This window comes from Parasteatoda tepidariorum, chromosome 2 (assembly GCF_982258835.1).
Source record: "Parasteatoda tepidariorum strain Cologne lab strain chromosome 2, Ptep-v5.0, whole genome shotgun sequence".
NCBI lineage: Eukaryota > Metazoa > Arthropoda > Arachnida > Araneae > Theridiidae > Parasteatoda > Parasteatoda tepidariorum.
The window spans coordinates 20513254-20526653 of record NC_141756.1 but is presented as its reverse complement, the minus strand read 5'-3'; the positions used below and the strand labels follow the sequence as shown (position 1 = coordinate 20526653).

The window sequence follows — 13400 nt, the reverse complement described above, 5'->3', positions numbered from 1 at the left end:
GAATAAATAACATATGCATTGTTTTAGATGCGAACTTCTAATGTGATAAATTCAAACAATGGAAACTAAGTTCTAAATAATATATTTTTAGCAGAATAAATAATATATGCATAGTTTTTGAAGGAAATGCGGTCAAAATTGCTTTTATGTTAGTAATGCTTTTCATTTATGACGCTATCACATGATCCAGCTGCTGGGAGAAAGCAATATTATTTTTGATGGAGTTCTCAAAATGAAGCGACCTTTAACATTTTTAATCGCATAAAGGCACCTATTCAAGCAGAAACTAGCCTTCTTCCTCTTCTCACTTCTTCCTATGTAAGGAATCAATTTTCTTCTCGCTTCAACAGGGAAAGTCATCAAGAATTTTAAAGAAGAAGAAAAAAATTCCTCAGATTTTACTAACTAGTTATACGATCCAATAATTTTTTTTCGTACTGCGTGTTCGATTATCTTCTCATCTCTTTTAGGAAATTTAACTGAATGGAACGAATAATGGATAAAAAGAGTCGAATTAAAATTTTTATTTTGATGCTAATACCTTAATACCTAAGGGGTTCTGCATCTGCTTGCTTCGCTCGTCAACCCCCCAAAATAATGCACTCATTATTTTTTCTTAACAAAAAACGGATTGCAAAATATAAATTAAAAAATATTCAATAGAAAGTATTTTTATTGTATTGGTATAGATTTAAATTCACAAATTTGCTGGAATAAAATTTAAACCTTATAATTTTTGCTCAATTACTACTCAATAGCTACCTCATCAATAATCTTGATTTTTTTATATTCCTATTGGTTATTTTGTTGCTATAAAAATATTTCTCACCAAAGATATTATTTAGTAATAGTGCAAAAAAAATAATTATTAATAATGTTTTGCAATTTTGTATTCGTTATTTAAATTGCACATGTTCACTGGGCACAATTTTACACGAAGCTATTAAATTTCATGATGATGACAACCACAGGAATTTGGATCTTCCTGAGTGAAAACTGAATCATACCATGTGATTTATCTACCCAATGAGAATGCATGGGCTGGTCATAATATTCATCTGATATTTAACTGCATAAATTAGAAAAAAATTACATTTTTGTTACATCTTAGCGTAAAGTTCGCATTCAAAATCTGCTTTAAAATAAGTTAGGTTTCGAATTTTACACTATACATTCAGAGACGATGAAGAATTATTTGCGATTTTCCTCCAAAAACTGAATAGATCTAAAATATATTATCAACAAGGTGAAAGCATTACAAAAAAGATGATTAATAAATTGTACTTTAATGTGAGTCTGGGACAAAAAGTCATCAAAAGTTTGAAATAAGAATAGCCCATTGTGCAGCTCTAGTGCGACGTAAAGTAACAACAACAACAACAATTGAAATAAGAAAAAAATTGAAATTATAAGTGTTGATTTCTTAGGGTAAGCACAAATAGGTGACTGAGTTTTAAATATTTATATTTTCGAAACTGTTACACGCAGTACAATAAATTTTACGCGAATTAATCCACACACAAAAAAAAAATATTCAAACTGTTAATAAAGTTCTTTTTCCTCACTTCATAACATTGAACTGTCAATAGTTCTTAATGTTGCACAAATGTATTCTTAAAATTCTTGCAGTATTTTTGGCATCAATGGTTCAGAAATAGAGTTTCGGGTTTGATGGCGGCAAGTGATTTATCCTTAATCACATGGCCATCAAGATCCCCAGACGTAACGTCAAGTGATTTCTTTTTATGTGGTTGCTGTGGTGTTAAAATAAATGCTTATGATCCAAAAATACCAAAAATGCAGGTAGAATTTAAAGAAAACGCTTGCGTCAATAAGAACAATTGACAGCGTCAAACTACAAAATGTGTGAAACGGACTTGATAACAGTTACGAAAATTTGTCATGAAATAAATGTCGAAATTTGTCATGGTCTACACTGCATTTTAAATGGGAAAATTTGTTTTTATATTAATTAAAACGTGACACAATGCTTGACTGCATTTCTTTCCTTCAAATGATGCTTAAATTTCGAATTCTGCTTTCTCCATTTTGACAACTTTTTTAACTGTCCCTTTCCAACCACAGTTTACTTTCAAAAAATAAAAAAAACTACATTTAAAAAAAAAAATTTTTTTTGATAATTAAAAAATAAATGTCAAAAGTTATTTTTTTAATTCTCAGTCATAAGAGTACGTGACTACAAAAAATTGTAATTAAACGGCATAAATATTTTTGTTTTTAAAAAGTAACTAAATATGTTTTAGAATCTGATAAATGCATTGAAAAAAAAAATTTTTTAAATTTGGAAATTTAGATTAAGAAATTATTATTTTTTTAAAAAACCCAATAGCAAACAATGCTGATATTAAATTGAAGTATGAATGTTAATCAAAATAACTTAAAAATTGTTCACTTTAAAACATAGTATAGTTATTTTAGAAACATCAAAAATTAGAAACGTCATTTTTAAATCTGTCTTGAAAAGTTGTAACAATTCGAAACAGAAAATAATAAATTTAAAATTTTCTCACCCGTTGTTTATTAAATCAGTGTTGGCAAGTGTTCTTCAACTGCTCTTATCGTACTAAGCTCCCATTTTCTTAAGTAGCTATTGAAAATATCTTTCTGCGAAAACGGTTGAAGATATAGTGAGAGATCTTGAAGTGCTGTCTTTAAATTTATTGGCGCACAATTGAAAAAGGGTGCTTGCTAACAAAAGGAAACGGAAGTTTTCTTAAATTTAATTTAGAATAACTTTGACTTACAATTGTTTTAATTTTATGGAAATAATCGATGAAAAGAAATAACTGTCCAAACGTTTTTAAGGGTTTTCTTAGTTTGATTTTCGAATTTCTGTAAGAAATATTTTAAAAATAAATTTTCACTTTTTCGCGACTTCCAATATTTTACAATAAATTTATCAAACACCAGGCACACACACGCTGTGCACGTTAAATATATCATAGATGCAAAATAATTTTTTTCTTATTTTGTTAATTAACTTTTTTCTGATTTTTTTTTTTTTTTTTTTTTTGTATTCCCAGATTTGTAGATTTGAATATAAAGCCACAATGCGATTTATTGTTATGATACTTATGATATAGGTTTTTTAATCTATTTATAATTTGCGCAATACAAATAAATACAACGATAAATACTAATTTAAAAAAATAATATTTTGTATTATTTATTTTGACTACTAAGTTCAGAGTGAAAAATGAATAAGGAAAAAAAATTCAAAACTTTTGAATATTATGATTCATTTATAACTAGTTTTTCTAATGGTGTAGTTTATTTTTAAAAGATGCATGTTTTTTTTATGAGGTGGGGAATATGTTTACTTAAGAAATAGTTTTTAAAGTAGAATATACAGAGAAAAGAATTTTTAATTTGTTTTTCTTTTGGATTTCTTTCCGTACTCTCTTTTGACGTAAAATAATCCACCTGCTCCCAACTTCTTCTAAGGTAAGGCGGCAGCACATTTGGCAGCGGAGCCAAAATCTGAAATCTCTGGGACGCATCTTCTAAAGAAGCTCTCTTCCTTCTCAAGTTTGATCTCCTTCAAATAACCCACGGTACGGAAAAAACGAGTTGAACCAGTTACTTTAGTTTTTTTTCTAAAGTTATCTTTCTTTAATATTGAGGTATATAAAAATTATTCGATTTGTATTTTCTGTCACATAATTTCTCAATTTGTAACTGCGATTCAAACTACTTCCAAAACTCAAGCTAGAGCTTCCATATGTAGTATTTACACAAAAATAAAATATTAAAATAATACGTGTAAAAAAGTTCCAAATGAGCATCTTATGCAAACTGATAACCTAATCAACGAGCAAACTGATTACTTAAATCATTTTCATTTTCCTACTTTTATTATTTTCATTAAATCTAACATGCAAAAATTTGCTTTTAAGTATAAAATGTGATGTTCAATATGAGATTTTTAGAACATGATAGTATCTTTTCAATTATCTTCCTTCCTTTTTTAGAAACTTTTTATTCACGCTAATATTAAGTGATCTAAGAATAAACTATGCTAACATTGTAAGATATTTTTCATGAAAATCAGAATTGTAAAACTTTAGATGGCTTTTACCATAGTTTTAAAGTCTTTAAAAATTCCGATTTAAGCCGATGGCTTTACAAATTTTCAGACAATTTCAAATTTTTTATACAATTTTAATTTGTTGAGGTTTTTATTTCATTTCAGTTTCTTTATTAAAAAATACGCAACACCAGAATTCTTAGCCCTATCACGCGATTTATTTTTTTAAAAAAATGTAGCCATTGCACAAAAAATGAATTTTTGCATAATTACAAAAATTCTTCTGTTAGTTTAAAGTATAAAATTAATTCTTGAAATATTCTTGAAAAATATAAAATTAATTCTTGTTTTTGAAATTTTGAAGCAAAATTACTGTAACATGGCCACTATTTCATTTCATTTGATTTTTTTGAGTATAATGCTATATACTCTAAATATTAATGTTAGTGAATAAAAAAATACACGTGACTTATTAAAAAAGAATTTTGAAGCATTGGTTCCTAATTCTTCAAAAATTCATCCTTTAAGTTCTTGCCTCGCCTGTAGAAGCAATAATTTATGAAATGTGTTTTTGAAGTTATCCCATAAAAAATCATATGGTATAAGGTCCGGGGATCTTGGTGGCCATGTATTTAAAAATAAGTTGCTTGTAAACCACATCACCAAGATATTGTTTATGAACTATTGACATTGAGTTCAACAAGAACTTAGAGAACGAGTTTCTGTTGCATTAGAAACCATTGGAAGTAAGAAATAACAAAGCTTTTGTAACAAACGTGATTAAAGATAAGATTTTTGCCGTGTAACAACAGGATCACACATTTAATACTTGTAACTGAAAAAAATGATTTGGAATTTCTTTCTTTAAATTTCTGTATCACTTATTGTAATATATGTAATAGAATCAAAATAATAAATATTTAAAATCCAGATTTATTAGCGTTAATTCTGAAAATAGCAGCAGGTAAGTCTAGAGCCTATCCACATGCTTCTCTTCAAAAGCTTTTTGTCAAACATGGAGCTAAAAAATGTGGTTGGATGGATTCTAAAATTATTCGTTTCGAATCTTTTTTTAAATTCCTTAGTCATTACTTTATCCGTTTATTTTCACGCTATAAAATTAAAACTTAATTTTGTGAAAAAGTATTCTAAGTATATAAGCTTTCAAAACACCAATACAACCAATATAGATACTGCCATCAAAGAAATCATTCTTTAACGTCATTATTTAATAAAGCAAAACGTCAGAAGGAGAAGAAAAAGCCTTTTTTGAAAGTGATAATGACATTATTAGATACACATTCCAACCTGTTGCTAAAATAGGATAAATGAGAGTAACTATGGCAACGATTCGGAATGAACCGAGCCTTGATGATGATGCTTTAACATTTTTGAGTGCATTTAAAACAAAGAAGCGAATATTATTATTCTTGCAACAGATAAACGACGCCTATCGATAATTGTTTTCAGACACATTTAACAGCAAAAAAGAAAAGCACCTAATAGAAATGCAATTGAGGTATTTTAGAACGTTTTTGAAATTTAACAGTTGATTGGAAATAAATTTTAAGTTCTCAAATGCATAAAAATTAATTATATTATTGACTCACAGATGATTTTTTTGTGTGGCAATAATCAAATTTTTTGCAAGACTGTACTTATAGGCCCGGTAGAATAATTTGTAATGTAAATTTGCAGCATTTCATAAATCCAAATTTGTGTACTATCCTCAACTAAGTTTAGCATAAATTATTATTGTAAAAATTGAGCTTAATCTAATATATATGTTGCAAAAGTTTCAACCATTAGGTCTTTATACATAAATTTTATGTTGCTTAAATTTAAGTTGAATTTTCTCAATGATATTAAGGAAAATAAAATACATTTTAATGCAGTTAAGCCAGTAATCAAGTAAAAGAAAGAAATATTTTTGTTTTTTGGGGTATTTTCTCAATTATGCCTCTTTTTTTTAATTTTTCGTTGCTTATTTATTCTTATTGGTTTCTAGAGATGTTTAAAAAAGGATTCTGAGCAATTTCCATCCATTTGTTTCTTTGCTTTTTATAATTAAAAGAAATTAAAATGAAAAATGATACAGATGCTGTTAGCTCCTACTGCTATGTTGGATGGTTTTTTTTCCGATATGGCTTATACGTAAACACACAATTTTGACCCTACGAAATTCTGTTACACATTTATTTTTTTCCAATACAAAAAAAGTTAAAAATTCATGCACTTCTTTTAATGAAACAAAGAAACTGCGATAATGAGGTAATCAAAAAAACATAATGAGGTAATAAAAAAAATATATAGTGCTAGATAAAGGGTAACAAATGAATAATATAACAATGTTACTCACAATTCGATCTTCAAGATACTTATTTCATACGCATCGTATCAGCAGAAACAAAATGGTTTTTCTACCCGTTCTAGAAACCAGGAATGTATTTTGAGAGCGATATCTAAGTTCTTTTATTTTATTTTTCCAGGGGCATGCTTTCGTATCTATTTATTCCATCTCCAGGGGTACATCATTAGCATCGAATTTATTTGGCTAGGAAATTGAATGAGCAATAGAACACTCTCCGAGAGAATCCATTGTGATCCGGAGATCCCAAATTTGGATCTGACCTTGAAGGGAAGCAGCCCTTCACTCTGTGCCAAGAAGGGTTAACCCAATTCCTACCAAAGAATTTCACCTCGCCGGTACTTATAATAAGGACAGATGAAAGAGCTTCATACAAACTAAATATATGCTCTAATTTCATACAATTATTTAGTAAAAAAAAATAGTTTGATACATGAGAGAGTACAACAAAATGATTGCTCAAATGAAAAAAAAAAAAAAACACTGATTAAAAGAACGCAGGCAGAACATCAAAACGATTTGAAGTTGTAAAATGATTATTTTTACATTAAAATACATTAAAAAGAATTTTTTAATCATATTTTCTGTAAGAGATATTTGAAAATAATTTTAAAATTAGTAAACGCATATTCAATTAAAAAAATGAATTAATTACTGAAAGGATATAGGAAAACAAAATGGCATATGCCTTATAGTACTAGTTTTTTAAAGGAAAAATATTAAAACTATAATGAACCATTTGAATAATGGAATAAAACAATTACTTTTGCTTATTACTAAAGTATTAAAGCATGTCAAAAAGAACTCATTTACCATGCTTTTAATTACTGGAAATGTGTTAAAATTAGTTTTTGAATTAGTGAATATATATTCTAACAAGAAAGAGAACTAATTACTAGAAGAATATAGAAATGCAAAATGGCAAAAGATTTTAACTAGTTATTTTTGCAAATTATTAATGTTTTATTAAAAACAACTTTATTCTTTTTTTTCTTCTTTTTTTTGTAGGAAATGAGTTAAAATAAGTTTTAAAATTAGCAAATGTATATTTCAATAAAAAAAGAAACCCTCACTAAAAGAACTTGATAATACAAAATAGTAACCGATTTATAATGGTAAATTGGCTATTTTTGCATATAATTAAAGTTTACGAAAAGGAATTTTATAGTGTTATTTTCTGTAAGGAACGAGTAGTAATTAGGTGTTTCATATTACGCAACCTTCAAACAAATACTGTAAGACAATGTGCTGCAAAAAATGTCTTTTTTTTAAAAAAAAAAGAAGAAGAAGAATTTATAATGTTTTAAAGACAGAAAACAATATGATTTTTTTTTTTTTTAAAAATTCGATAAAAATGGTGTTTTTTTAGGATTGTCTTCAATTATTAATTTTAATTTATATTGTTGGAAGAAATATGATATACCAAGTTTAGAGGTTATAAATCGTTACTTGTTTTACACAATATGTGTACGTGCCATAAAGTTTGAAAATTAAAAATACTTTTCAATAAAATTTAAAATAAGAATTTTTCATAGCTTTATATTTATTATTTTCCGTTACACCACATTGTTGCTGTCCATTCATCAATCCTCAAAGCCTAAATTGGACAAAATTTGGAGTATTATAGCTAAAAATTATTTATTAAGAAATATATTAAATTTTAAATATTTGAAATGATACTGTTTTTTTCTTCAATAAAGGAACAATATTAAACCATTAAAACTATAATGTAATTAAATATTATAAAATGCTTGGATAAAGAAAGACTATAGACATAGAATTTACTACCCTTTTTTGTTGTTATACGGAATTTCTTTCAAAGTACAGTACCCTTCCATATTATTAGGGACACTTAAAATTTCTAAAAAATTGTCCTTTTTCAAAGTGTCATAACTTTTTCAAAAATGAATCAATTTTTATAAAAATTTCAGGATATCATGTTCAGGTCTTCTACTTGCACCTAAAAATTAGTAATTTTAATTTATCTCAATTGTTTGCATAAATTTGCCCATTTGAACAAAGCAAGTTTTTTTTGAAAAAAAATGTCATGTTAGACAAGGTGCTACTTTGTGACAAAATTGTTTACATAAAAATCATTATTTACACATTAAAGTACAAGTCGTTACCTTTAAAACGCGCTAAAGTAAATGACTTTACGATTTTTTTTGCCCGAGATATGAGATTTTGAATTCGAATTCACAACATTAAATAGTGAAAATTTTGACGTTTATAAATAAAACCAATTATTTATACTTTCGAGTATAAATATAAAAATTTTATTATATATGTAATTTATTATATAATTTGAATAAACAATTCAAATTTATTATAAAATTTTGATATCGATTTCATTCAATTCAATTGAAATCTAATTTTCACAAAAAATACTGCCACAACTCACTTTTCATTATAAATGACAAGAAAGTTTCAACATCTCATATCTCAGTCAAAAAAAATCTTAAAATCATTTACATTAGCGGGTTTTAAAGGCAACGACTTGTACTTTAATGTGTAAGTAATGATTTTCATTAAAAAAATTTTGTCACAAAGTAGCAACTTGTCAGACTTGACATTTTTTTAAAAAAAAAACTTGCTTTGTTCAAATGGGCAAATTTTTTACAAACAATTGAGATAAATTAAATTAGTAATTTTTAGGTGAAAGTAGAAGACCTGAACATGATATCCTGAAATTTTTATAAAAATTGATCCATTTTTGAAAAAGTTATGACACTTTGAAAAATGACAATTTTGTAGAAATTTTAAGTGTCCCTAATAATATGGAAGGGTACTGTATGTTACAAAGAGTTAACATCAATGCAACTTTTCTTTTTGTTTTCTTATGCAAAAGTTTTATCAATTAGAGTAAATAAACACATAAAATATTTCTAATATATAATGATATATAATATGATTTTATTTAGCATATACTTTTTAGATTTATGAAATACTCCATATAGTTCAGGATATTAGAATATAATTATGCTTTCATTTTGATTTATTCGTGGTATAAAACCCTTTGTCTGCTTGCTGCTGGAATTCTAAGTGGACCAGAATGACCAAGGTAAGCGTCGTAAGCAATAGGTCAAATAATGCTACATTATATTACAAGATTAGCACTAATGAATGGACGAATTTTTAAAATTTAAATTATCGAAACTATTACAAATATTGCAAAACAAATTTTTTCGTTTTTCTCACTTGTTTAGTTACAAATATCTGATATGAGACCCTTTTGTTACTCATAAATATTTAATTTCTAATCAAGTCCGTTCCAAACACTTTGTAGTTTCACTTTGTCCATGGTTTCAGCTGACGAATGCCTTAAGTTCTTGTAGTATTTTCAGCATTGGAGGTTCCTAAACAGTGTGTAGGGCATGAGGAGACAAGTGATTCCCCCTTAATAATGTGGCTACTAAGATCCCTGGACCTTAAGCTATGAGATATCTTTTTATGGTGTTATGTCAGAGGCATTGTTTATGAATCTCTAATACCAAAAATCACTGCAAGAACTTGAATGTATTTATGTTGAACTAAGAACTATTGACAGCGTAAAACGAGCTTGATTACAATCTAAAAGCTTGTCATGTAACAAAATTACTACATATAACTGAAAAAAATTGATATATTTTCCTTTAATTCCGTGTTTAATTTAGTATAATAAGTGGAACAGTTTAAAAAAAAAGTTTTAATTTCAGGAATTAAGGGTTTCCTTTAGATAGAAGAAAGATTTCACTTTCTTCATGTTAACCTACGGAGAATTATGTGTCTGGAATTTCCTTATTTATACATTATAATTAGTTAATATTTATCCAAAATATTAACTAATTAATATTTTGGATTACTTTTTGTTTACTTTAAAAATTTAAATGTTTGCTATTGATCTCAGTTAACGGACTTTAAATTTCAAAGTGGTAAGCATTTTTGAATTTTAAAAAATTTTAAATTGTGAAAAAGTTTTAAAACTACTTACAACATTAAAATTTAGTTACTAAGTTCAACTGAACATATTTCAATGAATGAAATGAAATAAAAATTATTCAAAAAAATCAATTAGTTACTGATTAAATAAGGACATATAATTTTCCATAGATTAACATGGAGAAAGCAAAACCCTTTTTATACCCGAAAGGGTATCTTAATTTGTGCTAACTCTGTATAATGAGGTTTTCATAAATTTCTTCAACATATGCATCTTTTGTTTAAAATGATCAATTTACCATATAATTCCCCATAGGTTAACATGAAAAAAGTAAAATGCTATTTCTGTTCGAAGGTGTACCTTAATTTGAGCTAACGCTGTATAAAATGAGATTTTTATTAAGTTCCTCTGCATATACATCTCTTGCTCAAAATTATCAATTTAATATATAATTCTCCATAGGTCAACAGGGAGAAAGTAAAATCCTTTTTATGTTCGAAGGGATACCTTAATTTGTGCTAACGCTGTATAATTAGGTTTTTATAAAGTTCTTCAACATATATATTTTTTTTTTTCAAAACTATCATACCGGTTTGGAAGAAGAGTTTTGACAACGCGTCGTAAAAAATTTCAAAATCCAGGAGGAATTGGACGCGAATTGCACAACAAACAAATAAATCTATTCCAACGTTACATGAAGACACGGAAATGACAAGTGTTCTATCCACTTCAAGATACTGCTTTTATTCTATGATATGGAACGTGAGAGCTACTCGCAATAAAATAAAAATAAAAACGGGTAAAATTCTTATTTTTAGAAACTTTTGCCAGCACATTTGTTTTGAAATGCAAGACAATAAACGGACAATAGAATAACCTTTTTTTTTATCTTCTGGATTTTTTGCGTGAGACGTAACGTCAGTTTGATAAGATTTGCGATTGAAAGTTAAAACAATGTTCAGCTGTAAGTGGAAGTGCTTCAAGAGCGCGTCAAGATAGCAATAATACTTATGCTCGAGTTAAAGAAATACTCAGGACGAGATTGTCAATTCCATTATCACAATCGAAAGACCTTCGTTTATTGTAATTGAATATAAGAGCGATAAATTGAAAGAAAAGTCGGCGATAATGGAATGAGTTAGAACAATATTTGATGCATAGGAAATGGAAAGTTATTTTAGGAATCGTGAACAATTTAAAAGAGGATGGTATTTTTTAAATTTGATCACTTAACTATTTTATACTTCGAGTCAGCTTAACTCTTTATGTCACTGTGCTGCATATCTGCAACTAACACAAAAAGCATATGTCTTTTCAATGGAGAGCGTTTTGAAGGACAAATTTTGGCAATTATTGCAATCCTTTAACATTACTCTCCGGTGATTTTTCGGATTGAAGTTCAATTTGTACAAAATTGCATACGTTTAGTTTAGGAATATTACTCAGACGAATTGAAATTTTTTAATTTAATTGAGGGAAATGAATGCTTGAATCAGGGCTCGAAAAAACTCAGAAATTTTACCCGTCCCCGAGGACGGCTTGTCCAACAATGCACCCGTCCTCCGTTGAAACTAACCCGTCGCTTTTAAATAAATAAAAATATAATTTTCTCCTATTTATTACAAGCATTTATATAAATTGCACAATGAATTAGTCGTTACTAGGATTACATTATACAGTAATAAAAGAAATACTAGGTTACTAATAGTAACCTAGTATTTCTCTCATGAAATAATTTAAATGACAAGGGTCAAGTTATCTGGAATGTCAAGCTATCCGAGGGTACTGCGTTTTTTAAATGAATCAAATATGACGTTTGCCAGTTTCACAATCAAGCCAATGATTTACAGAGGTTTCTGAACAGAAATCTGAAAGGGGTTTTCCATTTAGGTAGATGTTCATAATTGCTTTTAAAGCTTCTTGTTTAAGACCAGTACATATTGTGTTTTTTTGTAAGTTTAGTGCTGCAAAGCCCCTTTCAACCGCTGCAGTACTCCCAGACAGAGAAAACATCAATATATGCGCAGTATGTTGCTGTATTGTGGGTCATTTTGCTACCTTGTAACTTACAAGACTCTTGTAAGATAACAAAAATTGAAAGTGTATCACGAACATTAACGGGAAAATGGCTGTCCACGCGGACGTCGGATTCGAGAAATTCGTTGTCCGCGGAGAATTTTTGACCGTCGAGGACGGGCGGACGGGCGGACGGGCTGTTTTTCGAGACCTGGTTTGAATATTTGAATCTTTATGTCATTTTTCAAAATGCGGCAGAAATGCAAGAATCAATTTTGTCATTTTGCATTATGTGGTAAATATGCAAAAAACCATATTTTTTTAAATAAATTTTTAATTTTATAAAACAAATTTTTTCATTATTTTTGTGAACTTAAAATGATATATTCTAATTTATTATAAATTTTTTTTTAAGTCGAAGCTGAGAAATTAAGTATAAACTTAATGGTTAGTTTTGTGATACACCTGGCGAATGTAAATCAGTTTTTTAAAGACTTTGGCGGAACAGAAACACGTTGTTTTTATTGCGCTTAAATTAGAATAATACGCAAAAGCGAAAATAAACCCCCAGAAACAACATAAAGAAGCTGCAATGATTTATGACATGAGCATCAATATTTATAATCGATATAAAATTCCCTTTCACTTAAAGATAAATACGTAAATCATTTTCAGTTCAGATTATTTTACTTCACCTTTGCATAAACGCTGAGTATGACAGCTTATGCTTTAATCAAAGAGATATTCATTTTCTTCAATAAGCATTATTATATTAAGAAATTCTGATAGAAAACTAAAGTGTGATATTAAAAAATAGCTATAATTCCTGCATAAAATAAAAAATCAAATAGATGTAGCTATATTATTATGATCAAACCTAACATATTATTTTAGATTCAGACAATTAAACAGTTTTAAACATTTTCTCGTCTATTTTAAAATTTAATATGCAGTACTCTATATTGTGGGATAAATCCTTCTTGGCAAATTTTATTTTACTCACATATGTAATTTAAAGTTTAAGGAAAAGTGAGTTTATTAGAACCTAA

At 27.7% G+C, this 13400-nt stretch overlaps 1 protein-coding gene across 3 annotated transcripts in view; it reads right to left on the bottom strand.

The window, feature by feature from the left end:
• LOC107437411 (calcium-transporting ATPase sarcoplasmic/endoplasmic reticulum type) overlaps nt 1–13400 on the bottom strand; it is a 67601-nt gene that overhangs the window by 50196 nt on the left and 4005 nt on the right. Inside the window, exon 1 of one of the 3 annotated variants that reach the window (XM_043043150.3) lies at nt 6408–6705. The exons of the other annotated variants lie outside the window; for them this stretch is intronic. The gene's annotated coding sequence lies outside the window, so the exon portion shown is untranslated. Of the gene's footprint in view, nt 1–6407; nt 6706–13400 lie in introns of those variants that run through there. 3 annotated transcript variants of the gene reach the window in all.